Source organism: Solanum lycopersicum, chromosome 10, assembly GCF_036512215.1.
Source record: "Solanum lycopersicum chromosome 10, SLM_r2.1".
In the NCBI taxonomy this organism is placed as follows: domain Eukaryota; kingdom Viridiplantae; phylum Streptophyta; class Magnoliopsida; order Solanales; family Solanaceae; genus Solanum; species Solanum lycopersicum.
Window position 1 is genome coordinate 41,337,694 of NC_090809.1, and position 13,957 is coordinate 41,351,650.

The 13,957-nt window shown below is 34.2% G+C and overlaps 1 long non-coding RNA gene across 1 annotated transcript; it reads left to right on the plus strand.

Annotated features, from left to right (window-relative positions):
- Positions 1-1,773: 1,773 nt before the first annotated feature.
- On the plus strand, positions 1,774-9,455 carry LOC138338681 (uncharacterized). The gene is made up of 2 exons (XR_011211867.1): positions 1,774-7,342; positions 9,170-9,455. It is a non-coding gene; the product is annotated as an uncharacterized lncRNA (long non-coding RNA).
- Positions 9,456-13,957: the final 4,502 nt, after the last annotated feature.

Genomic DNA, 13,957 nt, shown 5'->3' on the forward strand with positions numbered 1-13,957 from the left:
CGAAAATAATAAAAAGAAAAGACTAAGTTTTTGAAAAATTGACTAAACTTATGATTTAAGAGAAATTAAATTTTCAAATAAATAGAGTCGTCACTTAATTTTTTAAATAAAAATACAAGAAAAACCTATGATTTTCAAAAAGATTTATACAGATAAAATATCAATTTAAAAAGTGGATTCGAAGTTCAATGTATATTTCGAGAAGGTGTTAAGACTCTCAAAATGTCTGCGAACTTGCGATTGACCGGCGATTTGATTAAAACTTTGACTAATTTAAAACATTTAACCAAGTAAAACAAACTAATTTTTTATTTTTTATTTTTAAGGGAAACAACTGAAGGGAAATCTTCTAAGGACAATGATTCAAGTTGCAAGACAAACAATAAAATAAAATAAAACTAAGTAACAAAATAAAAAATATAAATATTTTAATTTTGAACATAAAATTGAGAAATGACTTTCTTTTGGGGAATTCAATCAAATAAAAATCACTTCAAAGAAATCTTAGTTAGACAAAGAAATAATCAAATACAATAAAAGATAAGAGGATATTATAAACTTGGGTCTTCCCTCAAATTTCAAATTGATGGGCTGGCAGACCCAACTTCTTTCAACCCGTCCTAAAATAAATTCATGGGTTTCAAACCCCATTTAAAATCAGATTGGGCCTGCTCTTGGAATTAAAACAAATAAGTAGAATTAGGTCGTGGCCCAAATTTTGTGCCAAAATAAGCTACGTATACATAGTTGTATACTATAACACCCCGTATTCAAAAATAGACCGAACTTCAGTTTTTTGGAAATTGTAGGTGTAATCTACTATCACCATCTTACGGGTAGTCTGATCTACGGCCCGTATTGTGGGTCTGTGGTCCACCATTGTAGCCCTTCCTAAAAGCTCAGCTCAAAAAATTGATCTAGTCTCGACCCACGGACATATATACGGTCCGTAAGTCAGACCACGATCCGTGGATTAACACCCTATTCCCCAGCCCCTGACATGAACCACGATTGACTAGTACGGTCCGTACATGAATTTCAGAACCCTAGCTATGTATTTCTTTTTGTTCTTGAATTACACATGCTAGGTCAGATATTTTAGTTACTTTAGATATACTTGCCTCAGTTATTTATCCATTATTATCAGATTAATTGTTGCATTCTATGTTTGCATATTCAGTTTGAGCTATGCACTATTTATAGAAACATAGTCATAATAGTGAACCACTAAATTCATTGGGAGTAGACTAATACTGAGTTGGAGTTGGGTTTAGCGTACCCAAATAGTCCGAGAACTACTAGTCAAATAGGAGCTAAGTCCCCTCTATGGACATCAGTTTAGTGATCACGCCAACATGCCTTTATACCTTTGAAAGAGTATATTGGGTCCTCTCGATGGGATGCATACATCAAACTCCACATTTAGCTCATGTGATTTTATTATCGGTTATTAGTAGTTCTCACAGTTCAGTGAGATTCCATTGCATTGATCATTTATCACTATATCTAGTATACAGTTCCAGCGCGTCATAAATTGGTTACTATATTCAATTATCTCAGCATTTAGTATATCATTTAAGATTATATCGTTGCTTTATTTCTTGTTTAGTTATATTTTATTTCAGCTTTACGATATCCTACATGTTGAATACCTTCCAAGTAATGAAGCATACGTGCGCAACATTTTCTCGTGACATAAGTTCAAGTTCTAATCATCTAGATCACGCTTAGATTGATTCTCGATCTCCAGTTCAGCAGAATCATTGGTGAGTCCTCATTCTCCAAGGACAATAGTCATGATTTTATTTCAATATTTTCAATCCTTTAGCTTCAGTTTTTGCTAGACTTAGTTGGGGCCTATCCCAGCATTTCTAGTCATCTAAAGGCTATTTTCAGACATAGTTAGTTTCATCTAAGTATTGAGTTAATATCTTTTTTGTATTAAACTCATTTGTTTTCATATATCTGAGTTATAGCGTATGGGTATTTCCCATCTTTTCATTTTAATTATGATTTAGCTTCCGTATCAGTTTATTATCTTTAGTATGCTCATGATCATGCCAGCACATTTAGATTCGAATCACTTGTGGTCCTAGGTCCCGTGTCTGCAACTCGAAGGTAGCTCGGGGCATGAAAAACTTGGTATCAGAGCATTAGATTTAAGTATCCTATGATGTATGAAAAGCCGCACCAAGTAGAGTCCTTTTCATTGGTGTAAAGTGCACCACACTCTAATGAAATGGAGGCTAAGAAGTGTTATAAGAAAAACTTCACTTTCTTGTTACTCATATCGTATGTAAGGTATGATCTAATCCCATTCTAACTCGACGTTCTACATTTTAGATCATGCCTCCTCGTAGAGCTAACGCTCGGAGTGCGAATGCCAGAAATGCAAACGCAACTCCTCAGTCCCAAATTAGGAAGTCTCCAATGCTGAATTCAGGAACGCCATTAAAATGTTTGCTCAAAGTATAGCCAACAAGAATAATCAGGTTCAAGCTCATCTGGAAGTTAATGGTGTATTAGCAGCAGCAAGGGTCCCTAACTTTGTTAGGATGAATCTACCTGAGTTCTTAAGTTTGCAAACTAATGAGGATCCCCAAAATTTCTTAGATGAGATCAAGAAGATCTTTGAGGTGATGCAGGTCACTAGGAATGAATCGGATTGAGTTTGCATCATACATGTTGAAAGATGTTGTTCATATCTGGCACGCTCAGTGGAAGGAAATTAGGGATATAGATGTAATTCCTATTACTTGGGATTGCTTTAGTGAGACCTTTTTTGACAGGATTTTCCCGATAGAATTGAGAGAAGAAAAGGACCAGTAATTCATGAACTTAAGCCAGGGAAACATGATGGTTCAAAAGTATGGGCTCAAGATTAACCAACATTCTAGGTATGCTTATCACATGGTTGCTGACTCCAGGGATCAGATAAATAAGTTCTTGTATGTAGTTTCAAATTTGGTGAAAACAGAGTGTCGAAATGATTTGTTACTAAGAGATATGAACATCTCTAGGCTTATGACTCATGCTCAACAAGTTGAGGGTGATAAGCTTAGGGAATAGGCCAAGGATAATAAGAAGTCTAGGACCAAGAACTATGACTATTCTCAATAGAAATAAGGTGGTGGAAATGGCTCAGAGTCAATAGAAAATTGCTTGCAGAGTCGTTAGAAATTTTCAAACCCAGCCCTTTCATTAGCTATTGTTCCATCCTCCAAGAACAAGTATGATCACAAGGTTACGGAACCAGGCTCTAAGTCTCAGGGAAGTGTTTCAGGCACCAAGACTTAACCCACTTGTCCTAAGTGTAGTAAAAACCATCCTGGTGAGTGCCTCGCAGGAAAGGAACGATGTTTTGTATGCGGTCAGTTTGGGTTGAGAGATTGGCCTTCTAGATAGGGTCAAGGAAGTAGTAATGGTAGAGTTCAGTCTACAACTTCAGTAGTAGCAAGTCGCCCTACTCATCAGGATAACTCATCTCGTATAGGTAACGGTCATCCAGAACATGTTGTATGCTCTTCAGGATCGCTAGGATTACGAAGGTTTTCCTTATGTACTCACTGGTATATTACAAGTCTTTGACCTTGATTTTTATGCATTGTTAGATCCAAGGGCTCGTCTCTCCTTTATATCTTTTTGCATAGCAGTTTAATTTATTGTTAATCCAGAGCTCTCTCAGAACCTTTATCTGTCTCTACTCTAGTTGGCGACCCACTTATACCTAGACGGGTATACAAAAATTGTGCTGTCACAATCTCTCAGAAAGTCACCTAGAGTTAGAAATGGTAGACTTTGATGTCATTCTAGGCATGGATTGATTTTGTAGAGCTAGGATTGTTCATTTTCTGTTTCTAAATGAACCAATCTTAAAGTGGAAGAGTAGTATCTTAGCGCCTATGGATCGATTCATTTCTTATCTTAAGGCCAGAAAGATGGTCTCTAAGGATTATCTCTATTATCTAGTTCGGGTTAAGCATTCTAGCTCTGAAACCCCAACTCTTGAGTCAGTTCCAGTAGTTAGTGAGTTTCCAGAATTGTTTCCAGAAGATTTTCCTAAAGTCCCTCCTGAAAAAGAAAACGACTTTGGAATCGATATCCTTCCAAATACCCAACCTATTTCTATTCCTCCTTACAGAATGGATCCACATGAGCTCAAAGAATTGAAAGATCAGTTGAAAGACCCTCTTGCTAATGGCTTCATCAAACCTAGTATTTTTTCATGGGGTGTACCAATGTTGTTCGTAAAGAAGAAAGATGATTCTGTCAAAATGGAATTTTTAACCAAACTAAGTCATTATATAAAATAATTTACTAAAGTAATACATTTTTCTAAAGTTTTACAAAACTACTATAAATGTATTTCACGGTAACGTTTTAGGATATATTTTATTTTTTTAAAACTAACAGTATTAGGTTGATATACGTTACTGTAAGTAACATTTTACTTTTAAAACGTTATTTTCAGTAACGTTTTAGGAGTAAAACGTTACTGTGGGTAACATTTTAAGAGTAAAACATTACTGTGAGTAACGTATATCAATCTGACGCCATCAACTTTTAAAAAATGAAATATATCCTAAAACGTTACTGTGGAATATGTTTATACTAGTTTTGTAAAATTTTAGAAAAACATATTATTTTGGTGAATGGCTTTATATTATGGCTTAGTTTGGTTAAAACCTCCTCAAAATGTGTGTTAATTATAGACAGCTGGACAAGGTCATAATCAAGAATAACTATCTCATCCCCAGGATTGATGACTTGTTTGACCAACTTCATGTCCTAGCCATTTTTCAAAGATATACCTCATATAAGGTTATCATCAGCTTAGAGTTAGAGATAGTGACATTCCGAAGACAGCTTTCAGGACTCGGTATGGTCATTATGAATTGGTAGTTATGTAATTTGGACTAAACAATTCCTTGCACCTTTCATGGATTTGATGAACAGAGTATTCAAACAATACTTGGACTTGTTCGTTATCGTCTTTATTGATGATATCCTCATTTATTGTAGGAATGATGAATAATATGTGAGTCATTTGAGAGTTGTTCAGTAGACACTCAAAGATCGCAAGTTATTCGCAAAGTTTAGCAAATGTGAGTTCTAGTTGCAATCTGTTGCTTTCCTTGGTTACATTGTATCTAGAGAGGGGATCCGAGTGGATTCGCAGAAGATAAAAGTAGTGAAACAATGGCCCAGACCTACCTTTGCTATAGATATCAGAAGTTTTATAGGTCTAGCAGGTTATTACAGAAGGTTTGTGGAAGGATTTTCATCCATAGCCTCACCATTGACTAGGCTGACTCAGAAGACGGTCAAGTTCCAATGGTCAGATGATTATGAGAAAAACTTCGAAGAATTGAAAACAAAATTGACTACAACTCTTATTTTGATTCTACCAGGTGGTTATGTGGTCTATTGTGATGCATCCATAGTTGGCCTAGGTTGTGTGTTGATGCAGCGAGATATGATTATAGCTTATGCTTCTACACAACTAAAGGTGAATGACAAGAACTATTTAACTCATGACCTCAAGCTTGCAGTAGTAGTTTTTGCACTCAAGATCTCGAGACATCACTTGTATAGGGTTAATGTAGATGTGATCACTGACCATAAGAGATTTCAGTATGGGTTCACCCAAAAAGAGTTGAATCTTCGCTAGAAGAGATGACTTGAGTTCCTTAAAGATTATGCTATGAGTGTGCATTACCATCCTGGTAAGATAAATGTAGTAGCAGATGCACTTAGCAGATTATCTATGGGTAGTGTGGCTCATGTTGAGGAAGAACAGAAGGAACTAGTAAAGGATGTTCACATGTTTGCTCACTTGGAAGTTCTTCTTATGAGCATATCAGACAGCGGTGTAAAATCAGATGGGGCAGAATTTTCTTTAATAGTGGAAGTTAAGGAAAAGTAAGTCAGTGATCCAATCTTGCTTGAACTTAAGGGTGCAGTCCATAATCAGAGAGTGGAGGTTTTATCCCAAGGGGGAGATGGTGTACTTCGCTACTAGAATAGATTGTGTGTCCCAGATGTCGGATAGTTGAGACAACATATTCTTGCAGAAGCCCATAACTCTAGATATTTTATTCATCTAGATTCCACTAAGATGCATCGCGGTCTGCGGGAAGTCTACTGGTGGAATGACATGAAGAGGGATATAACAAATCTTGTAACTAAGTGCTTCAATTGCCAGCACATCAAGGTAAAACATCAAAAAACAAGGGGTATGACTCAAGAGATTGGCATTCCTACTTGGACGTGGAAAATTATCAATATATATTGCATCACATGGTTACCTCAAACTCGTAGAAAGCATGACTCCATTTGGGTGATAGTTGACAAGATGACTAAGTGTTCTCACTTTTTGGCGATCAAGACTACAGATTTGGTGAAGGATTATGCCAAGCTTTACATTAATGAAATTCGTGAGATTGCATGGGGTTTCTTTATCTATCATCTCAGATAGAGGAAATCATTTTACCTCTCATTTCTGAAAGTCATTTCATAAGGGTCTTGATACTCAGGTTAACCTTAGAAAAACATTTCATCCGCAGACAGATGAACAAGCGCGTATCATTCAGACCCTAAAGAATATGTTGAGAGCTTGTGTGATCGATTTCAACAATAGTTGGGATGATCATCTTCCTGTTATTGAGTTCGCCTACAACAATATCTACCATTACAGCATTCACATGGCTCCTTATGAGGCACTAAATAGGCGTAGATGTAGATCTTCGGTTGGTTGGTTAAAAGTAGGTGAATCAACTTTGATAAGTCCAGATTCAGTCCTTTATGCTACAGAGAAAGTGCAACTCATTAGAGATAGACTTAATACAGCCCAAAATCTTCAAAAATCTTATGCAGATGTAAGGATAAGGGAACTATAGTTCCAAATTAATGATTGAATTTTCTTGAAAGTATCACCTATGAAGGGGTGATGGGATTTGACAAGAAAGAAAGCTCGATCCTAGATATGTAGGCCCTTACAAGATCTTGAAAACTGTTAGCAAGGTCTCATATAAGATAGAGTTTCCAGCAGAACTAGTAGTAGTGCATCCAGTCTTCCACATCTCGCCCTTGAAGAAGTGTATGGGTGATCCAACCGCTATAGTGTCATAAGAGAGTGTGGCAGTGAAAGATAATCTTTCTTATGAGGATGTACTAGTTGAGATTCTTAACCGTCAAGTTTGAAGGTTGAGAAACAAAGAAGTCACTTCAGTCAAGGTTCTGTGGAGAAGTCAGTCTGTAGAGGAAGTTACTTAGGAAGCAGAAGCAGCCATGAAAGCCAAGTATCCTCACCTGTTTCCTTCCGATTCCACTCCATCTTGAGGTAATGGTTCCTCTTCAGTTTTTCAGTTATTCCTACGTGAATTTATCCTTAGAATTATGTTCCTCAATTTGTACTTGTATTTACAGCGTAATTGAATGTTCTTGGAACTCTATTCAGTATGAAACTCAGTTCTCAGTGTTTAGTGGTAGGTATTGTATTTCTCTCCCTTTATTTCAGCTAGTTTGGTCATCATTCGAGGTTGAATGTTCCCAAGGGGGAGATAATGTAACACCATGTATCCAAAAATAGACTAGACTTCAATTTTTCAGAAATTACATGTGCAATCTACGGTCACCATCTATGGACCGTACTCTGATCTATGGACCGTAGTATGGGTATGTGGTTCACCACTTTCGCCTCTCCCAAAAACTCAGGTCATAAAATCGACTAAGTCTCGGCCCATGGACAAACCTATGATCCGAAAGTCAGACCACAGTCTGTGGATGAAGACCCCATTACCCAACCTCTGACAGGAACCACCATTGACCAGTACGGTCCATAGATGGACCTACGGACCTCAAGTGATGGTTAACAACCAATTAGGAGGAAATTATTGATTGAATCAACATCAAATGGTTATAACTCTTAGCACAAAATGAATTAGGTGACTTATGACCTATGTATGAAGGATTATTTTATCCTCTTTCCAAGGCCACCAAGTTTGCTAAAATCGGACCTTCGAGTAAAAAGTTATGCCCATTTTAGTGAAGGCCTATCGAGTAAACTCAAATGATAGATTGTCAGTCCAGATCGTTGATTTCTCCGACAACAATTATTTCAGGGGTCTTTTGGTCTTTTTCTAGTTCGTTTAACCCCTAAGATACGTATTTTAAATCCTAAATTATGAGATTTTAGTCAGTTTAAGCCTAGAAATATAACTGAAACTTACCTAAGTCAAATTATTAATCAAAACATAAAAAATTAGAAGCAAGAGAGGAGAAAAAAAAGTTAAGAACCCTAGTTCAAAAACCCAACAAGGTTCCATTAGTTCCAGCCCCGAAATATAAAAATTTCTTCATGGATTCATCACAAGATACGTGGGATTTCACTAATGGATTCCTTTCACCTATTAGATCCTTAGATATCAGCAAGATTCTTGATTCCCTTATCGTTATTAGACCTAGAGTTTCTAGAACTTCATTAGATTATCATGAATTATCTAGTTATATGTTCCAAATCAATTACCATGTTATTTCTCAACTTAATTACATGAATTTCAAAACCCCAAATACATATTTCTTTTGTTCTTAAATTATACATGCTAGGTCAAATATTTTAGTTACTCCAGACATACATGTCTTAGTTATTAATACATAATTATCAGATTAATTATTGCATTCTTAGTTTGCATGTTCAATTTGAACTATCCAATATTTACAAAAACTTAATCATAATCAATTAACAACTAATTCACTGGAGACCAAGTTGAACTAGATTTTAGCGTACCCAAATAGTTCCAGAACTACTAACCAAGTAGGTTGTAAGTCTCCCCTGTAGGGATTAGTTCAATAATCATGCCAGCATGCCTTTATACCTCTGGCAGGGTATATTGGATTCTCTCGATATATATCAGACTCCACATTTAGCTCATGTGATTTTGTTGTCGGTTCTTAAACGCTTTCACAGTTCAATCAGATTTCATTGCATTGATCATTTATCAATATATCTAAATTTAATTCCAGCATTTTATAAATTGATCACCGCACTCAGTTATCTCAGATTAAATATATCATGTTCAGTTATGTTTTATTACAACTTTACTCTATCCTTCATGCTCAGTATCTTTCAAGTACTGACGCATATGTGCTACATCTTTTCATGATGTAGGATCAGTTCTCAGCATCCAGATCACACTTAGATCTATTCTCAGTCTCCAGTTCAGTAAAATCAGTGGTGATTCCTCCTTCTCCAAGGACAATAGTCATGAGTTTATTTCAGTATTTTTAGTCCTTTAGCTTCAATTTTTGCTAGCCTTAGTTGGGGTCTGTCCCAACATTTCTAGTCAGTTAGAGGCTATTTTCAAACATAGTTAGTTTCAGCTTAGTATTGAGTTAATATCTTATTTGTATTAAACTCATCAGTTTTCATATATCTTAGTTAAAGTATATGAGTATTCCCCATCTTTTCATTTTAATTATGATATAACTTCTCATCAGTTTATCATCTTTAGTATGCTCATGATCATGCCAACAAGGATCACTTGTGGTCCTAGGTCCTGTGTCTGCTTTTCGAGGTAGCTTGGGGCGTGACATATACATGCCGTAAATTGAATATATACAACCTTATCTTTAGCTTCTTGACCCGTTATTTCAGTTTTCGATCCCATCTTTATTCCTCGACCTGTGACTATTGCATTTTGACTATGTATATCACTGTATACCATTGTATACAAAAAAAAATGTTTATCACTGTATATCAACCATTTTTCTGCGTTTTTTACTTCCACCTGCCTTGTTTTAGTTTCCTATTTCTGTGTTTCAACTTCCAAACGGTCCAAATAGAAAAGAGACTGCGTGAAACAACTCAAAAATATGCAAGGGTGGAGTCCAAAATAGACTCGCATTGATTATATGTACCGAAAGAAGAGAGAAGAAATTAATATCATGGACGGACTAACAAACTCAACACTGAAAATAACATTTCGTATGAATTAAAATTCACAATATAACAGTGCTTCAAACCAAAAGCTTTAATGTTGATATTCTAGTTGGAAACAATTATAGTAATTTGAAAATGGACACATGATTACTTGGTTAAGATTTTTGTTTATGAAACTTGATCAAAGTTAAAGTGGCAGGACAAACAATCAAGAAACTTTTACTGTAGTAAACCTAATCAAAGACGACATCCAATCACATTTTAAATGTACTTAAGGGGTCCAACTAACACTAACAGGTAAGCCTAATTAGATAAGAGATTTAAATAAGAAACTAAGAGATGCTTTTTTAAAAAACACAATTTCTAAAATACAATTTACATTCAAAGCAAACGAATGTACCCATACGCAAGGCATTCAACACCCTCCAAGCAAATAACAGAAATACGTACATTATTTCAGCAAAAATTAGAGAAGAGCGATAACATGTTTGATCAGTGAAACGAACTAAAAAAATTTGAAGCAAGCACAATGGCCACGAATTCAGAGGATTGCAGACAGGGAAACGACTTTAAAATAAACATCAGATCATCTTGAAAATGAAAACTACACTACCAATTTTAAAGAAGACGATAAAAATATTGAAGACAAACTCCGAACGCTTCACAAAAGAGCAACTAGCAAAACCACATAGAATACGACTAGAGCCCAAACATCTACTGTAAACTACATGAATAAATGAGTTGATAGTTGTCTACCTTTTTATGCGCATCGACTGGGACCGAACGAGTAAAGGATGAATGACTTCATCACCACTGAAATGCGAACCCAGGAGCGTTGATGAACAGAGCAAAAATCAGACATGACCCGAAATTTGTTCGGACTTTCTATGCCTATTTCCTAAATGTTTATATATGAATAGGTATAATTAATGTTTCACTTTGCTTTTCTCAAATTCGAACTAATTGAGTTGGGAACCAAAATAAGCCACAAAAATATAAAAGTAACCAAAATAAACCACTATTTTAGTAAGTAACTAAAATAAGCTTGGTGGAAAAAAAAGTTCCACTATATCCAATAATTTGAACGTTTTCCGTTAGTTTCATAACGTTTATTTTTAATATATAACGGAACTTTTTCTTACACTATATAAAGTGGAGTTTTTTCTTCCACTTTATAAAGTGAAACTTTTTATTTCATTTTATAAAGTAGAACTTTTTATTACACTTTATAAGAAGAATATTTTTCACGTCTTGAAGAAACTTTTTCAGTGTTGTCATATAAATTATATTGATTTGATATGTCATTAAAACGGAAAAAAATATTTCATTATGTATTTTTATTATTTTATTCTGAAAAATTTATTTAAGGATGTTTATACATAGTTGATAGCACCTACAACATAAAGTCTTCTATATTTGTTCATTTCAATCTAAAAAAAAATATCTTCTACACATACAGTTAAAGTTTCAATTTATTGAGATGGCGAAATTATACATGACGGAAATACCATCTATTATAATTGTCCTCCCTAACACAATGCTAAATATCCAATAAAAGTTCGATATCATAAATTTATTTCATCAATTTATAAAGAATGGGTATAAACAGTACGATTATAATTTGACTATAGCCGAAAAATACCCTACTTCATTTTTATCACAAGAACAAGTAAATTTTGGAGAGTGAATTATCTATAATGACGAATCGTTGACCGACTTTTTAAGGGTTCCAAATGACTATATAGATCAAATCAAGTTAACAATACTTGAAATCTATGTTAGGAAGGAGCCTAAGATTAGTCAACAACGTTCTCCTTTATCAGTCGATGTTCATCTCTAATTAGATAACGACAATAACATTGATGGATTTTTGATAACTCAATCTATTGATTTTCCTAAAATGACTCATTATCAAAATACTCTTACCGACCGATATGATTTTGATTTAAACAAAACTATCAATGATAGTGATCAGTAATGCTCAATTATTATATTTCAATTATTGTTTGTTGATTTTGTCAATTATTTATTAATTATATTATTTATTATTATTATTATTATATATTTTGTAGCGGTTTACCTCAGCAAGATAGGGATATTGCTCCAAGTTATGGGCTAAATTATTATTTTGGTCAATCCTCACACTCTGAAATGACGAAAAATGTTGGAACATCCTCAAATTTTCATATCTCGCCTACTTTTTATGCAGATGATTATCGATATGTCTAACACTTGTTTTTTTATTTGAGTAAGTTAATTGCATGAGCCAAATATTTATATATTTTTACATATATATGGAAAATACTACATAAGATGCGCCCATTGATTCCGTGAATATCGATGATCATGACCTTCCTAATTACGGCTCACCTTCCTAATTGGTGCAAAAATAGTCAAACAATAACATCCACCATGTGGGAAAATTATGGAAGATTTATTGATATTTTTTCAAAAAAAAAAATAATCAGAAAATATTTCAACTTAAAGCTAGACAGAAAGATGAATTTTTTTGTACTTTATGACATAGATTCATTTATTTTGTCTTATATTTTACGATATTCTACCTCTTATTTTATTTCATTTTATTTTATTTTATTTTATTTTCATATGATTTTGACGTAGTGTAACTATTGAAACTTTTATAGGACGTGTAAACCTAAAGTTTTCTATCAATGAATTTAGATGTCTTCCTAACCAAAACTAAATTAAGTCTAAGGTTGAAAGTAAATCAAACCAAAAGCACATTCTAAAAAAGATAAAATTTTCCTACAAGTACAAGGCTGCAATCTTACTTATTTTTGCATCTAAAGCAACGAATATGAGTTGTATGTTGTCAGGTTATGCTACTCTAAATTTCAATTTGTTTAGTGTGGGGCCACTTCAAATTGTCGAATTGGGACCATCTTCAAAGTGAATTTTTTTTGAAAGTCATGAAAAGAAAAGAGAGAGAAGGTGGAGATGAAAAGATAACTTTTTATAAAGTGAAAGAAAATTTTTATAAAATGGAAGATTTTCTTCCACTTTATAAAGTGGAATAAAAAGTTTCACTTTATAAAGTGGAAGAAAAAGTTCCGTTATATATTAAAAAGTAAACGTTATGGCAGTAACAGAAAACGTTTAGAAAATTGAATATAGTGGAACTTTTTTTTCCACTAAGTTTATTTTAGTTACTTACTAAAATAGTGGCTTATTTTAGTTACTTTTATATTTTTGTTGCTTATTTTGGTTCCCAACTCGAACTAATTCTTCCCAATATTTTTTCTCCCACTTTTCTAACTCTATTTTTCCAACTCTAACTATTCTCCAACGATTTCCTCCAATAACAATTTTTTCTACATATTTTTTCTAACCGTTAACACTGTGCTTTTATAGAGGAGACTAAGGTGCAAAAGCGAGAGAAAAGCGGAATGAATTTTGTGATGAATTTGAATTCAAAATTCAAAAGTCTCTTAAGAAATAAGGTGTGCGGGTGAAATGAGTACGAATTTTCGAAGGAACTCAAAAGAAAGATGTCTAATTCATGAACGAAGGATGGAGGAGCCATGAGATGCTTCCACCTGGCTGAGTCGAGGACGAGGTCAACCTGCTTTGGCAGAAATCTCGTACGAAAAAATGAGGAAGAGGACGAGGGTCACGCGATTTTGATCGCGTCTGTATGGATAAGGTCACATTTGGTGTGCGTATAGTTGTTGATGTATTAGATATTGGGCTGGGAATCTTTGATAAGTTGGACTGCTTATGTATTGTTTGTTGGGCCTGGGAATTATTGTATTGGAATGAGCTGCAGGAATTTGTGAAGAAAAAGGCCCAAAGTTGATTTTCCTAATTTAGGAGTACCTGCAAAATTTGAAGGGAAAATTTCATATATGGCAAATTTAATTGATTAAATAACATTATATGAGTATAGTTTACCTAATTACATTTTATGGGTATAGTTTAGTTATTTTAGGTATCTTTAATTTTGTATATAAGGTTTCTTTTGTTTTTTATTTATACAATTTTATTTTATAAAGAGTG